The sequence below is a fragment of the Trichosurus vulpecula genome, chromosome 9 (assembly GCF_011100635.1).
Source record: "Trichosurus vulpecula isolate mTriVul1 chromosome 9, mTriVul1.pri, whole genome shotgun sequence".
NCBI lineage: Eukaryota > Metazoa > Chordata > Mammalia > Diprotodontia > Phalangeridae > Trichosurus > Trichosurus vulpecula.
In genome coordinates, this window is record NC_050581.1 from 142,542,764 (window position 1) to 142,558,134 (window position 15,371).

The window sequence follows — 15,371 nt, forward strand, 5'->3', positions numbered from 1 at the left end:
TGACATGTAATTTTTTCCATGGTCCACTTACCTGCTTCTGGTTTTACCCTTAATATCTAAATCTTATGCTCGTTGTGAGCTTATCTTCGTATATCATGTGAGACATTAGTCTATGCCTACTTTTCCCAGCAATTTTTATCAAACAGTGAGTTCTTGCCCCAATAGCTGTGATCTTTGTATTTATCAGACGCTGGGTTGCTATGTTCATTTGTTTCTTATTGTGTCCCATTGATGAACCCCTCTGTTTCTTATTCAGTACCGAATTATGATTATAGCTTCTTAATAGAGTTTGAGATCTGATACTTCTAGGCTTCCTTCCTTCAATTTTATTCTCATTGATTCCATTGGTATTCTTGACTTTTTCTTCTTCCAGATGAATTTTGTAACTATTTTTTTTAACCATATAAAGTAATTCTTTCATAGTTTGATGTCTGGCATGTTCCTTTAATTTCTTTTTCTTGTCTTATTACTATAATTAGCATTTCTAGTACAGTATTGAATAGTGTTGATAATAGACATCCTTGCTTCCTCCTTGATCATTTTAGAAAGTATGTCCCCATTACAGGTAATGTTTGCTTTTGGTTTTAGATAGGTACTACTTAGCATTGTGTTTTTAATAGGAATGAGTGTTATGTTTTGTCAAGCTTTTTCTGAATGTCCTGAAATAATCATATTTGGTTAATTATGTTTATAGGTTTTTGAGAAGCTTTTCCTTTCTATTAAAGGTTAAAACTGCACTATTACTTTGGGGGCACCCTATATAATGATAAATAAGAGATGGTCCCTGCACTCAAGGAGTTTACAATCTAATATACATTAAATTCCTTGAGGAAAGATCTCTTCCACGCTGTCCAGCTGTGTTGGGGACACAGATGCTTAAGAATGTGCACTCACTGATTTTTATTGAATTGACTTGACCTGGTAATGCATGGGTCTTTGGCAACTGCCCCTTCATCAGAGGTCCAGGAATAGAGATTAATTGTTAGTTTGTTTAAATCCTGCTTTGGTCGAGTCCTTAACCAAAGGTGTCCACATCTAAAAATTTGACCCCCTAGTAAGAAATACAAGAGTATAATATTCAAGCTGCAAACAGTTCCATTTGTTAATAACCATAAGGACCTGTAATCAAGGGCAGCCTTTTTATTCATAAGCAATCCATTTGTTTATATAAACAGAAGATAATTGTGACTTTGCTTCTTAGTCTTTCCTGCCAGGAGTACCTCTTACTGGTCAGTAGATGAAGATAGAGGCCTCTTGTTTAGATCTTGGCTGGGATTTTATCTGTATTTTAGCTCAATTAAAGCTAGAGTTTCCTTCCTGAGGACAGAACTGACCCTCTGTCCTCTTGGAGGACTTATTATCTGAATTTTGATATATCTAGATAGCTGCCACCATGTAAAAAATACTTTTTTTTAAAACCAGACCTTTGATTTCATCCTTGTGGGGAGCTCCCAGTAAGGATCACTGGCTCTGAAATTTTTAGACAATTGCCAAAAACACCCAGAGTCCCATAGTTAGTTATTGTCAGAGGCAGGATGTAAATTCAGGACTTAGTAATGCAAAAGCCAGCTCTCTATCCACTGCACTGTGCTGCCGCCTGTAGAAGATAGTTCCAAGAGATGAAATGAAGTTTTCCTGCACAGAGTTTTGAATTAGTCTCTTTGTCTCACCAAAGGACTTCCTTGTGCCTCATCAATGTGTAGAGGTGACCTCAACTTCTCAAAGACTGTACCAAAGATCTTGCCAAGCTGGAATCACTTTGAGTATGTCCAGTGATGAAGGATGCATGTATCATCTGAAGATAGCCTACATAAGTTTAAAGAGGCTCATCACCTGGCTGGCCATCAGGTGATGATTTAATTTTGTATTTTGGCCATAGTAAACCATGAAGACTGTCTGCTGAGGCAAGATAGGGTTGGATTCCACATTGGAAGAGGGATTACTCATACTGATGAAGCATAGTACCATGGAAAGAGCATTGATTCTGAAGCCACAGGACTTGGGTTCATATCCTAACTTTGATACTACCTTTGAGACCTTGGACTAGTCACTTAACTTCCTTGGGCATCAGTTTCTTTATCTGTAAAGTGAGGGATTTGTACTAGGTGGTCTCTGAGTTGCCCTCCAGCTCTTGGTCAGTGATTCCCATGACTGATCTTTTGAAGTTGTTCTGCTCTCATTTTGTAAGCAAACTGATTATGAATGAATTTGGGACGCTGCTCAGGGTATCAAGAACTGTGTTTTGTGAATCATTCTACCAATAAAGATTTTCAAATGGAAAAAGCTTCCATAGTTTTTAATGGATTTCAGCGAGATTTGGAATGTAGACAGAGGTTACAAAAATAAATGTCTTGTGCAAATTATAACTTATTTCCATTAATCATGGTTTTATTACACAATTTTAATTGCATTTATGAACTGTAATGGTGCTTTTTAATTTTTCAGTGGCTGCACTGAATGGTCTGTAAAACCATGTGACTAAAAATCCTCAGAGTAGCATGCCTGAACATGGTGGCTGTTGCTGGCCATATTATCTGTCTGCTGCTTTTTTCCTCTCTGTTCGTGAGCATTGAGGATTATTTGAAGTTGTATTTGATATTATCTAAAACAAAATTATATGGGAGGCTTTTATTTGTCTGGTTTTTATTATTCCCAGGCTGCTTATGTAACAAAATGGAAGGCCTTCTATTCTCCTCCTGCCCTTCCCACTCAGTGAACTCCCAAAGGAAGGTTTGTTCACCTGGGTTTCTGCCAGTATTCCTTTGGTTAATTTTACATTGCCACTACCTGGGGCCAAAAGGGGGAAAATTTTCCTCTGGAGACCGTACCCCTGATTTTATGGCCTTTGCCTTGTTTTCTATGCCACTCCCAGTGCTAGCCGACCCTCACTGTATCCTTAGCCTACTTGGCCCATCCTGGAGGCCCCTTCTTCCCCACCAGCTTGAATGGTCACATTCCAGCCGGAGACTATTGCATGGTGTCCCAAATATACAAATATTCTTAGTACATTAAAACTAGCCACTAATCCCAACCCTGTGAAAGCTGAAGGATTATAATCCCTTTATGTTATTTCTTATGTATAAGACTGCACAATTGCACTCTATCAATTCTGTCTTCTCCCTTCTATGGAGCCAGCCATCGATCTGCAATCACTGTGTGGAGTGGAAGGTTTGGTTAGCACAACAGGATAATAGCCCCATAGATTTAGAGCTTAAAGAGACCTTGGAGATTATCTGGTCTAATCCTTTCATTTTACAGATAAGCACACTGAGGCCCAGAGAGATTAGGTTATTTGTCTGAGGTCACAAAGGCAGCAACTGGCAGGGCTTGGGTTTGAACCTATGACCTTTAACTCCAAATCCACCCCTCTTTACAGTACATTAAATGTCCTGTGATAGGATGGTGAATTTAGTTATCTATGTAGATGGTTAAAGGTGAACTTTCTTTTACTTTCTATTCTGTAGCTTTTGCAGGCCCTGGAATCTTGAATTCAGTTCTACAGTAGAATTGCTGAATCTAGAAATTAGAAGGGATCTCCAAGGTTAGTGGATCCAGTTCAATCCATACCAGAACCTGAATGGCTTTTACAAGATTCCCAATCAGTAGTTGTCTAGCTTAACTATCCCAAGAAGATGTCCTTGATTTGTTGAATTATTTCAGTCATATCTGATTCTTCGTGACTCCGTTTGGGGTTTTCTTGTTAAAGATATTGGAATGATTTGCCATTTCCTTCTCCAGCTCATTTTACAGATGAGGAAACTGAGGCAAACAGTGTTAAGTGATTTGCGCAGGGTCATACAGCTAGTATCTGAAGCCTGATTTGAAATATGAGTCTTCCTGACTACAGGACTGGCATTCTATCTACTGTGCCACTGGACTAAGCCAAACCAGGGGAAATGGGATCCTATAATATGCAAAGGTACCTTTGTGGGTTACAGAAAGGAAGACAACTTTCTACCTCCCTCTGGCCATTGCCAAACCCTGAGACCAATAGATTAGCTGAGAGTTTTCTTGGATTGAAGACAAATTACTAAGTTTGGAGCTTTGGAAACACAAAGATAAAAAGTGGTATAATCCCTGGAGGCAGCTAGGTGGCATGGTCAATAGAACCCTCGACTTGAAGTCAGGGAGACCAACATTTGAGTACTGCCTTAGACACTTGCCAGCTGTGTCCAGATGGCCTTTAAAGTCCTTGTAAGCTCTGATGCTCTGTGCATATATGAGGTGACACTGATATATTTTTATCCTGTTTTTTTGTTTTGTCTTTTGGGAAGTCGGTTATGCGGTTCTGTTACTGTCAGTTTGTGCAAATCAGTGCAGACTGTTTAAAAGTGAAAGTACTTTTTATCTTTGGAATAGTTATCTACAGTTCTATTCTCCTACCAGGTATTGAAGCTCTCTATGCTTTTGATAGGGAACTTGGCCAAAACAATCTTTTAAGAAGGTATAGAAAACTGTAAGATATCATTACTTTTTTTTTTCTTTTCATCTATAGCATAATGAGAAGTCCTTTCCTGTCACCATTTCCCACTATGAAAGCTTCCTTTGCTATTCGATAAGGGAACATATGATAAGAGCTAGCCACAAATGATGAGATTTCTTTTATTGAGCCATTGGTGATTATTTTATTATCTAATCACATGGTTGGAAAATCCGTTCTTATCAAAAAGAAGACTCAACTGAAGAAATATGGCTTTGGCTCTTCAGAGGAATGGAAGCAAGTTTAGGTTGGAATTGTAATTCCCTCAAAAATAAGATGACATTTCAAATTTTTGTGCCACTGGGATTTTTCTATGGTTGATCAGGCTGAGTCAGTGAAGAGTAATGGAGCTCTAGTGGGTATTTGTCCTGACACACTCTCACATTTCTAGCTGTGATAGAATGGATGGGCTGCCTTGGGAAAGAGGGATCAGCCTTGTTTTGCTTGGAGTAGGAGGGCAGAATTAAGAGTAATGGGGAAGTTGTGAAGAGGCATTTTTTAAAAAACAGAAAAGTTTACGGTTGATGTGTGTAAATACTTCATAACAATTAGTTTGTTGTTGAGTTGTTTTTTAAGTCATGTCCCACTCTTTATGACCCTAATTTGGGGTTTTCTTGGCAAAGATACTGGAAGGTTTTGCCATTTCTTTCTCCAGCTAATTTTACAAATGAGGAAATTGAGGCAAAAAGGGTAAAATGACTTGTCTAGGGTCACAAATATGTTAAGTGTCTGAGGCTAAATTTGAACTCATGAAGATGAGTCTTCCTAACTCTGGGCCTGGCCCTCTATCCACTGTGCCACCTAGCAGTCCAACAATTGGCCTAGGTAGCTTAATTAAGTGGAATGGACTGCCTATGGAGGGAGTTTACCTTTCAATGGTAGTCATCAAGGAAAGACTAGACAAACACTCATTAGGCATGTTGTAGAGGGGATTCTTTTTCAGGTATTGGGTTACCTGAATGGTTTCTGAAGTTCTTTATCACTATGAGATTCTCCAGATTTAACATACATGTTGCCTGGAAACATTACATAAGTTTCTCTTTCCCTTGGTTGGCTCCCATGAGGTAGTCTGGGTCAGCACCATCTTTTTTCTTCCAGCCATTGGTCAGAATAGTGTAGTTTATTTAGTAAGCAGAATGCTTGCCTGGAAGTTGGTACCATGGGGTATGGAATGCTAGAGCTTCAGGGGGAATCAGAGCACTTCAGAGTTGGAAGGGATGTGAGAGAACATCCAGGCCAGGGATTCTTACTCAGTTTTTGTTTCATGGACTCCTTTAGCAGACTGGGGAAGACCGGGGACCCTTCTCAGAATAATGTTTTAGGTGCATTGCATAATTTAGTATTATAAGGGAAGCCAGTCATGTTGAAATTCAGTTAGCAAAATATTTTTTTTAAAAACCCAACCTAGAATCTTTTGGTCTTGGATAACAAGAATTGATGGGATTTTAAAAGAAATTTTAATGGAGGGCTATGCATAAGATAAAGGATAAAATAAGTTGAAAATTATTTAGTGTTGGTAAGCGAATCCAAAAAAATCTACTTAGCTTTAAAAAATGAAAATTATTACTAAAATTTGTCTACATTTAATGATTATTTTATAAATTTATACCTATTTGTAGTTGAGAAAAAGAAAAGTATATAAATTGCAGAGTTATAAATTCAATCTTGTGAGAAATGATTACTTCTCTCTTGTATTTAATAACTAATTGTTGAATTAGGACCAAGATTTTTCCACTTTTCTACTTCTTTATTAAAAAATCAGCCCCTATAGGTTACTCAGGCAGCCTTTGAAATACAGGGTTAATTAAAAAAAACAGCTTAAGTTCATGGACCCCAAGTTAAGAATCCTTGATCTAGGTCAACCAAATCATTTCACAGAGGAAGAAACAGGGACCAAGAGGGAAGCAATTTCTTGTGATACCACCTCACTCAATCCACAATCAGGTAAGGAAGGACAGTGCAAAGAGAATTAAATAATTCTTCAGGGGTTTTCCAGGAATACATATATGATGATGGCAGTTTGATGTTCAAGTCATTAAACTGGTTAAAATGTCGTTATTTTCTCAATCTTTAAAATGGGAGTGCTGAAATCTACCATTTCCTACCTGCCCAGGGGTTGGGAATTGTTTGATTTGAGAAGGATGGGCAGTGGGAAGTAGGGAGGAGGTGGCTACTATTTTTCTTCTTCCTCCCTCTCTTCTCCCTCTTCTTCCTCTTTCTTCTCCTCCTCCTTCCTCCCGCCTCCTCTCTCAGTCTCTCTCCCTCTCTCATCTCTTTCCGTCTACCCTTCTCTCTATTCTCCCTTTATCTCCTCCCTTAATTCTGTCTTTCTTCTCTCCTCTCTCTCTGCTCTTTCCTTCTGTCCCGTTTCTGTCATTCAGCTTAAAACATGAACCAGAAAGAGAACTTAATTAGTTTTCCAGCCTGAAAAGGTCCTCTGGGTACTGCATTAGACATCTGAAATAATAATTGTAAATATGCCTCCCTAGAATTTTGCATTATATTACCCCTCCCCCTGATAAATTGCTCAGATTTAAGGAAAGACATTTCAGGATGGAATTTTTCAAAGTTAAGAGCTTGACAGTAAAGACTAGAGAAGAAGGGGAAGTTAGTCAGAATTTTCTTTCAGCAATGACCACTTGTTCATGATGTTCCCTGATCTCTCCACTTACCAATGTTATCTCAACTGCCAAATCCGATGCTTTTCCCCCCTCAGTCTTTGTCCTTCTTGATTTCTCTGTAGTATTTGCCTATTGACCAGAATTTCCTCCTGGATACTTTCTGCTCTCTGGGTTTTCATGATGCAGCTCTGTCCTGGTTTTCCTCTTACCTGTCTATCTGTTCCTTCTCACTTTCCTTTGCTGGCTTTTCGTATCATACTCCCGAACTCTGGATATTTTCCAAGGATCTGTCCTGGGCTCTCTTCCCCTTCCCTCTCTGCACTCTCTCAGTGACCTCATCAACTCCTTAGGGTATTATGATCATCTCTATAGAGGTGATTCACCTATCTAGGCTTCTAGCTCCAGCCTCTCCCCTGGGCTTCAGTCCTTCATCACCAATTGTCTAATGAATAATATTTCCAACTGGATGTCCCAAGAACATCTTAAATTCAAAATGTACAAAAAAGAACTTTTCCCCCAAATTCACACCATACCAAATGTCTCTATTTCTGTCAAAGGCTATTTTTCCATTCTCCCATATTTGAAACATCAGTATTACCCTTACCTCCTAACCCTATATATCCAATAAATTGCCAAGTCTTGTTTCTACTTCCATACCATCTCTTAAATTCGACCCCTTCCCTCCATTCACACAGCCACGACTGTAGTTCAGCCTCTTATCACCTCCCACCAAGACCATTGAAACAGCCTTCTAACTGGCCTTCCTGTCTCAAGCCCCTCTAAGCCTAGCAAACTATTCCTTCCTCCACATAGCTGCCAAAGTAATTTTCCTTAAGCCCAGATTTGCCCATGCCACTCCCCTATCCAATAAACTTCAGTGGCTCCCTGTTGCCTCTAGAATAAAATAGAACCTACTTTGTTTGGCTTTTAAAGCCTTTCATGACCTGGCCTAACCTCTCTTTCCAGCCCTGTTATACACTGGTTCTCTTTCCACACTCTAACTGGCTGTCTTTCTATCTTCACATAGCATCACATCTTCCATCCCTAGGCCAAATGCAAACGCTGACCACCTCTAATGCTCACAATACACTCCCTCCTCCCTTCCTTCTTGCAGAATCCCTCTCTTTCTTCGAAATATTACTCCAGTACCACAAAGCCTCTCCTGGTCCCCAACTGGCATTGCCTTCTCTCCCTGTCTACACTGTATACTTTGCATACTTATAATATACACACAGTCTCTCCCAGGATGAATGAGAGACACTGTTTCATTCATTATATTTGTATCCCTATACCTAATATGGTATGGGGAGCATAGTAGATGCTTAAGAAATGATTATTGATTAACTGATCTGTTGAGTTGCATATCTCTTAGAAGAGGCTAGGCAGAGAAGAGAAGAGAAGACAGTATGGACAAGTCATAGCAGAAGGAGCACATGTCAACCTGGATTGGCTGGAACATAGGATGTGCATTGAGGAGATGGAGGAAAGAAGAGGAAGTAGTGAAATAAAGTTTTAGGGACATTTGGGGGCCTTGAATGCCAGGCCAAGAAGCTAGAATTTTATTCTTTAGGCAGTAAGTTCTAGAAAAGGATAGTCACATGATCAGAGCTGTGCTTGAGGAAAATGAATCTGGCAGAATGAATGGGTTAGATTTGAAATGGGGAAAGACTAGTGGTAGAGAGAATTGAGAAATGATTCTATCTAATGAATTTTCAGCAGAGATACACAACATGAGTATGTGGTAAAGTGGAAAGAGTGCTGCATTTTGAGTCAGATGTTCTGAGTTCAAATTCTAGGTATGTTACTTGTCTGACCTTGGGCAAGGACCTTAACTTCTGTGGGCATCAGTTTCTTCATCCGTAAGATTTGAGAGTTGAATGAAATGTCCTCTAACGTCTCTTCCAGTTCTCAACTTATGATCTCATGAATGCTTTGGGCAAAATCACAAACATTTCTTCTCTCCAGCCTTGAATTCCCTCAGGGCCAGTGATAACTTATCCTAGTGCGGTAATTCAACTTCTCCCAGTACTACTGGATAGCTCTTCAGTGCCAAGACCTTGCCCTTGAATTCACTTCTGGTTCTTGGTTTCTCTCACAAAACAAAAACCAAGAATAGAAAAACCCCATTCCTGTCTTAAGACCTAAGAGCAATTAGGAGAACTTCCTATTTATCCCAGTAACAACAGCTATTCCACAAACCCCTTTGAGATAAGACTGTCTCTTCTTTTATTGCCAAGGTTCATTTCCTTCGGAGAAAAAGACCAGATTTTCTGTACATATCTGTAGTTACAATACTTTTTTTCTACTCTCAGTGATCAACAACTTCCCTGCTGCCTCCAAACACAACCACATCTCCCTATTCTTTAAAAAAATCCTTGACTTCATGTGCTACCTATGCTAACTCTTAATGGATATCTCTCCTCTCCTTCTCACCTAACTTCTTTGAGAAAGCTGTCTACCTGAGGTGACTCCACTTTCTCTCTTCACTTTCTTTTAAGCCATCTATACTCTGGCTTCAGAACTCATAATTGAACTGAAACTTCTTTTTCCAAGTTACCAATGATCCCTTAATTTCCAAATCTAATGACCTTTTCTTAGTGCTCGTTCTTCTTGACCTCTCTGCAGACTTTGACACTTCCTTCTGGACAATCTCTCCCCTTTAGGTTTTTGTGACACTACTCTTTCCTAGTTCTCCTCCTAACTATCTTACCACTCCTTTCAGTTGCTTTTTCTGGATCTTCATCCAGGTCATGCCCACTAACTATGAGTGTTTCCAAAGGCTCTGTCCTGTGCCCTTTTTTCTATGCTATCTCTCTTAATGATCTTAGCTCCCCTGGGTCTAGTGATCATATCTATACACAATTCCCAGATCTATACATCCATCTCTACTTTCTCTCCTGAGCTCCACTGCCATATCACCAACTACCTTTGGGACATCTTGAACCACTTGTCCCCTTTGCATATCTCAACATAGAACTCAACATATCTAAGACAGAAGTCACATTCTCTTTTCTCCCAAGCTCTCTCCTCTTCTAAATTTCCCCATTATTCTCTCTTCAACCATCTTGGAACATCTTGCTGTGGTTCTGTATTCTACTGGGAATCCGCAGAATTCTCTGTCTCATCAGGTGATGATTCATTTTCCTTTGTCTTATCTATATCTATATTGGTTTAGATGATCTGGGGCCCTTCTTTCCTTTTGTTATTCTCTTCCCCACTGATTTACCTGCTTGTGTTCAACATCTTTAACTAGTTTCCTTCCTCCAGAGAGCTTTAATAATTTGTCTTTTTCCCATTATATTCCCTGATTGCTTACTTTCTGACTCCTTTCCTTTTTTCAGTTTTTATCAATTTTATTTGATTGATTTTGTCTGTTTTATCATTTTAATTTTTATCAATTTATCTGTTATCAATACTTATCAAAGCCTAAGATAGGAGTCTTCCCCATTTGTTCTATGCTTAAAGCCAAGTTGTTATTGTTTAATACACTGTCTCTTTAATATGGAATATTTTGCTTAGGAAAAGGGGCAGAAAATGAACTTTTCATTAAAAGAAAAATGAGTGAATCAACTTACGAAGCATATAAGATAGTTCCCCTTTCATGGGTGAAGAGTGTAGTAGTTAAAAGGGACAGAAAAAGAACTTCGCTTTAATAAAACCTGCTAAAATCTAATAAATCAGATAAAATGGCAGTAGTTTGGTTGCCAAAAGCATATGGTAGAAAATAGACTGTGTCATAAATAAAGAGACTTAAATCACCTTGTATAGCATGGAAGGTGGTATGTCTATTTCATGTGAACATTTTGGTAAAAGAGAAGAAAAAGAACTTTTGTTTATTAAAAACATATAAAACATAAGTGAAAAAAACGTTTGTCAAAGATTCAGATACAGAGCACCACTGTGAGGACTATGGGATGACTATTTGGGGTGCGTATGTTATGGTTCTAAGGGAGATTAGGGTTCCTCAGTTCATTTCCATGTAACTATTTTTAAGATTGAAAAAGTTAAAACTCACAAAATGATAATTCAAATAACTATTTGAAGACTATGGGATGAATGAATAAGGAACATTTCATGAACTTTTACTTCATAAGGGAAAGTTGAGTCACTTGTTCCAGGAGGCTCTGATTTTAACTACTGAAAGTAGTAGTGAAGAACATGCTTCAGAAGAGTGAAGACTTAGCAGGTGATGGAAAACTATGCTCCAAGGGAACTATGGCCAGTGTTGAGGTTTGGGGTTGAGGAGTGCTTGAGATCGCAAAATACCAACATGCTGGGTCCTGCTTGAGTGAATTTGACTTAAGCCTTCCCAGAATCTTTTCTGAGAATGGGGTTCTGAGAGAGCTCGACAAAGACCATCATGTAGGCAGCATCTATTTTCCTTCACGGTGACAGTACAATTCTAACTTCCAGTCTTGGCTGGGGAAGAACTTGAGGTTAGCAATTCCTTCCAGTCAGGGAACCGTATGTTAAGGTTCAGGGGTTGAGGGGTGCTTGAGACCCCAAAATACCAACATGCTGGGTCCTGCTCGAATGAGTTCGACTCAAGCCTTCTCAGCTAAAAAAAAAACAAAGTTTATTAAAGATTCGCCATATTGGGTAGACTCTTAGGGAGCCTGAGCATTTGTGATGCTAATGCCCGTGGGCCAGATTAATATGAGCTGAGCTAGATTGAATCTGAGCCCTGACTCCTTTCCTTTTGAAAGAGGTTCCCTCCGGAGCTGAATGAACCCCACTTCTGTTTCTGCTCCAAGTGGCTTCTGAGGGTACAGAGTTGGCCACAGCTGGATGCCATTTCCCTTTTATTCAGGCCTAGTGGAGCCTCCCACACACTTGTTTCCTGTCCCACTTCCCTCTGTTCCTCAATTCTTTGTCTTAACACTGTTGCAGCACAACACTCTGCCTTACTACTGTAAACTTTTGGCCTTCTATGGCATGAGGGAGAGGTGGGACAGAACTGAGTTGTCTTGCAAGCCTGTGGGTCAGCTTGTACATCCTTGCCAGAACATGGTAGTCTACGGTGAAGGGGTTGCTGAGTTAGGGATTATTAGCCTTCTCTGCTATTAGTTCATTGAGTCGCCTCATTTAGGTTGTCAACATCTTAGACTGTAATGACAGCTGAAATAACTTTATCTTTTGCGTATAAGTCTTGTTTTGGAGAGGATCAGAGAAAGTATCTAGTGCTCCGTCTTGATCATATGGTCCAGAAATAACTCCCAATTACTATCAAGGGCACCACCATACTCCTGGTCATCCAGGCTTACAACCTCATGCTCACCTTCAATTCACCCTGCACAGCTAACCTATTGTCAAACCTTGTTTTTTCCTACCTTTATGGGGAACATCTCTTATATACATGTCTTTCTCTCCACTCACACAAGCCACCACCCTAGCAAGGATCCTCATCACCTCTCATTGAGATTATTGTAGTAGCCTTCTAGTTGGTCTTTTTGTCTCAAATCTTTCTTTGCTCTAACCCGTCCTTCACTCAGTTGCCAATGGGATTTTCCCAAAGCTAGGTCTGACACGTCTTCTCTCCCCATGTCCAATTCAATAAACTGCAGTGGTTCTCTGTTAGCTCCAAGGTCAAATATTTGTTGTTCAATCATTTTTCAGTCATATCCAACTCTTTTAATCCATTTGGGGTTTTCTTGGCAAAGATACTGGAGTGGTTTGCCATTTCTTTCTTCAGCTCATTTTACAGATAAGGAAACTGAGGCAAACTGGGTGAAGTGACTTGGTTGGGTGACACAGCTCCTAAATGTCTGAGGCCAGATTTGAACTCAGGAAGATTAAGTCTTCCTGACTCCAGGCTCTGCACTCTTATCTAGTGCACCACCTAGCTGCCCCCAAGATCAAATATAAAGTTCTCTATTTGGCATTTAAAGCAGTTCATGACTTTTTTGTCTTTCCATTCTTTGTCCCCTCCATGTTCTCTGTGCTCCAGCTATACCAGCTTCCTGGCTATTATTTACATATGATGCAATCTCCCAACTCCATGCTTTTGCACTGGTTTTCACCTATGCCTGGAGTGTTCTCCCATATTTCTGCCTTTTAACTTTCTTGGATTCCGTACAACTCAGCTAGAATCCTTCTTTTGCAGGAGGCCTTTTCCTCCTTCCTCTCCACATCAGCTGCCATCCACTCCGTATATGTTTTGCATGCATATAGTTATTTGCACATTATTTTACCATTAGAATATAAGCTCCTTGGGGTTAGGAATAATGTTTTTGCCTCTTCCTTTATACCTAGTGTTTAGCATAGTGAGCATTGACCAGATGTTTGTTTATCACTTTACCAATTGTGGAAAGAATGAACTTGGCCCTTGGAATTCCCTAAGAATCTAAGGAGATTTAACGAGTATGTCTGAAAAGGCATGACCCTTATCCATGTATATCATCTGAAATAGAGGAGTTATTTTGGGGGGGGCAGGGCAATTGGGGTTAAGTGACTTGCCCAAGGTCACACAGCTAGTACATGTGTCAAGTGTCTGAGGCTGGATTTGAACTCAGGTCCTCCTGACTCCAGGGCCAGTGCTCTACTCACTGCGCCACCTAGCTGCCCCGTTATTTGTTTTTATTTGTTAGTTTGTTTTATTAAGTTTTGTGGTTATTTTTTTCAACTAACAATGATCAATTTTCTTTCCCTCTAGCATTGGGGGGAAAAAGAAAAACTAAACCAATGCAACAAATATTCATAATCAAGCAAAACAAATTATTATATATATACATGTATGTATACATGTATATACAAATTAATTTATTTATTTTTAGTTTTCAACATTCACTTCCATGAGTTTCAGATTGTCTCCACCTCCCTTTCCTCCCCCCTCCCCAAGATGGCATGCAATCTGATATAGGCTCTACATATACAATCTTATTAGACATATTTTCAATTTACTCATGTTGTATAGAAGAATTAGAACAAATGGGAGGAGCCATGAAAAAGAAAAAAAAGCAAAACAAAAAAAAGAGAGCCAATAGTATGCTTCGATCTGCAATCAGACTCCATATTTCTTTCTGTGGATGTGGATGGCATGTTTCATCATGAGTCTTTTGAAGTTGTTTTAGGTCCTTGCATTGCTGAGAAGAGCCTAAGTCTGTCAAAGTCAGTCATTGTACAATGTGGCTGTTACTGTGTACAGTGTTTTCCTGGTTCTGCTCACTTCACTCAGCAACAGTTCATATGAGCCTTTCCAGATTTTTCTGAAGTCTGCCTGCTCCTCATTTCTTATAGCACAAGAGTATTCCATTATATTCATGTACCACAACTTGTTCAGCCATTCTTCAATTGATGGACATTCCTTCAATTTCCAGTTCTTGGCCACCACAAAAAGAGCTGCTATAAATATTTTTGTACGTGTGGGTCCTTTCCCCATTTTTATGATCTCTTTGGGATACATCCCTTTAAGTGGTATTGCTGGGTCAAAGGGTTTGCACATTTTTATAGCCCTTTCGCCATAGTTCCAAATTTCTCTCCAGAATGGCTGGATCAGTTCACAACTCCACCATCAATGCATTAGTGTTCCAATTTTCTTACATCTTCTCCAGCATTTATAATTTTCCTGCCTTGTCATGTTAGCCAATCTGACAGGTGAGATATGGTACCTAAGAGTTGCGAAACATATATTTCTTATTCTGCACCTTGAGTCCACTGCCAGCCTGTCAGAAGGTAGCAATGTAGCTGTTATTTAGATTACCAGTATCTCTACAGATGCAGGTAAATGACACATTTTCCCCAAGCAGACCAGAGCAACATGGGGAATCCACATGCTAAGCCACTTAAATAAGGGGATGCTTTTTATAAATTTAGAAGATCAGTGAGTATCATATATAAGTGAAGTTGTTTTTATTGTGGCACATTTGAGGTCCAGCTCAAAACTTACCTCCCCCATGAATTTTTTACAGACTTCTTTCGATGCCCCTCTTTGAAGTTGACAGCTCTATAGCATATACTGCTCATCTCTCTCAGGGGGTCAGGTATATTCTTGGGAATCAGAGCTGAGGCAAGGAATATACTTTCAAATTCAGTGTTTGACAGGTCATCTCAAGCTGCGATGCTCAATAATAGGCAAAGGAAGCATGCAGGAACATTGGTGATTTCTGCTACACAATCACTTCCAAATCCCAGTATTCTTCAACTCTGGGTTACGCAGCAGCAGTGGTGTCCTTTGAGGATTTGTGATCAAGAAGATGTAGAGATGCGCAGTTCAGGTCCAGCTGCCCTGCTTTAAGGAGACCTAGGAATGAATTCTCAGGCTCAAGCTTTTT

The 15,371-nt window shown here is 39.6% G+C and overlaps 1 protein-coding gene across 1 annotated transcript in view; it reads left to right on the forward strand.

Annotated features, from left to right (window-relative positions):
• The window catches only part of NUP210 (nucleoporin 210), a 177,669-nt gene that overhangs the window by 41,028 nt on the left and 121,270 nt on the right, over positions 1 to 15,371 (forward strand). The window lies entirely within an intron of this gene.